At 57.9% G+C, this 1964-nt stretch overlaps 1 long non-coding RNA gene across 1 annotated transcript in view; it reads right to left on the reverse strand.

Moving 5' to 3' along the window:
• The window catches only part of LOC112551989, an 8763-nt gene that overhangs the window by 6350 nt on the left and 449 nt on the right, over positions 1–1964 (reverse strand). The gene's annotated exons all lie outside the window — the stretch shown is intronic.

The raw sequence follows: 1964 nt of genomic DNA on the forward strand, positions 1-1964 counted from the left end.
GGGAGGGGTAGGGAGGGGTTCTTTAGGATGTAGCTTAGTGCCCCCACTGATCCACCATCATCCTTCCCAGCCTGTGCCCATGTTTACATGAGTGAGAGAAGAACATGTATATTCCATGTGAGCTGCCTGCACATGGGCCTTGTGACACACTGGTCCATGTGGTTCCAAGGCAGGGGCACCCTGCACACACTTGCACACTCAAGCCATTCTTGGGGTGCAGGGTTTTCTTCTCCATTAGCACAGGGGTCACATTCATGCCAACTCTATGAACGGGCCTCCTCATCACCACAGCAGCCTCCACCACAGCCTCTACCCTTTTACTAATCCCTTCCTGGAGCCAAGCAATGGGAAGCTGAAAGAGTAAGAAAGGCTTCCTTCCTCTCAGCCTTTGGGGCTATGACCAGACTAGGAGGGGCTGGGCCCCCTTCTTGGTGTCTTTTTTTCTATGTACATGGTATTAAAGGCTTGTGCCAGGGTGCAAGCCCAATGGGAGGTGTTAAAGTGAGTGCATTCATGCAAGTATGTAGGGAGGGAGGAAAAGTCTTCAGTCCCAGTGGGGGCTGGGGGGATATCTTCATAGGGTGGACATCTCCACTGTGGCTGTCTCCGTGACGAGGCCATGGCCTTCCCTGAGCTGAGGAGGGAATGGCTGGTTGCACTTCTCTGCTGAGAAATCACGGGAGAGGAGGGGGTTCCTCTCCAGTTGGGACCCCCTAGTCTCAAGGGCCTGGGTTGGTGGCTGTGTGCCTGGCCCTTCTAAGTGAACTCTGACAGCATGGCTGCATCTGTATGAAGTCAGAATTGGCTTGCCAGCACTGATGCTGCCTGTTGCAGGCCTGTTCACAGCTGTTGGGCTGTCTCGGGGCAGGTGGTGAGGCCACAGAGCTGCTAGCAACCCAGGCCTGTGTGCTGTTATCCTGGTTGGGGGTGGGGACCATGGTTGGCACCAACATGGCCAGCACCTGGCTTATCACCCTGCATGGATTTTGCTGCCTTTGTGAGAGAGGCAGCCACATACCTGTGGGACTGCTCCGCCTCTGATCCCTCACCTGCTCCACACTCGGCTCCCTGCCCAGCAGGATTAGTCCTGGCTCACAGAGCTCAGAGCATCTATCTGCAGGAGCGCCCCAGCTGTGTGTGCTGGGAGTGGAGCGGAGGGTGCTGTCCTGCTCCCTGGCTGGGACACTTGACCCATGTCTGACCTAGCGGTGGATCCAATACTGGTGCCTGCTGGAGAAGAAAGGCCTCTGCTCCATTGCTACCTCCTTGAGGCAGCCAGTGCTCTGCCCTGGGCTAGATCAGAGCCAGCTTCCCCTTAGAGGTAGAAGGCCCCACTCCCTGCCTGCCTCTGACCTAGGTGCCTGCCTCCAGCCCTGCCCAACTGGCAACTTCCTGCTTTGGTGATAAGATTATCTTTTGTCACCCCTGCTGCATTTGCCAAGGGTGGAGGGGCTGGTATGTGGAGCCAGGTCACCTCTCCCACAGGAGCCCTGCAGTTAGGAATGGGGTTCTTAGGCTCAGCCCCTGGAGGAAGATGGGAGCAAAGGAGGGTGCCAGGGACCTTGGGTGGGAGTAGCCACCTCTGGGGGACTGCAGGACTGAGACTGGGCACAATGTGGAGCTGCTCAGTGCTGGGCACAAGGGTCTGGGGCTGCTGTGAACCATGGGGCTGGGGATGGTGGTAGCAGGTGGTGTGCTGAACAGCGCAGCCCCCACCCCAGCTGGGCACAGAGCAGCCCTGTCTGTTCCAGTGCTCCAACCCCTCTCCTTATCAGTGCCCTGTCATTGGGGCTGTGCCAAGCCTCAGCCTGAGCCCCTTCGCTGAACGCTGCCAACTGCCAAGCTCCCCGCTCCAAGGCCCTCTCCCTGTGTCCTTCACTGACCCTGAGCACCAGAGATGCAGGCCTTCAGTGTCTGATTTCCCCAGAGCTCCTGCATTCCTCGGCTGTAGCAAGGGTGAAGGC

Source organism: Alligator sinensis, unplaced genomic scaffold, assembly GCF_000455745.1.
Source record: "Alligator sinensis unplaced genomic scaffold, ASM45574v1 scaffold1002_1, whole genome shotgun sequence".
Taxonomy (NCBI): Eukaryota; Metazoa; Chordata; order Crocodylia; family Alligatoridae; genus Alligator; species Alligator sinensis.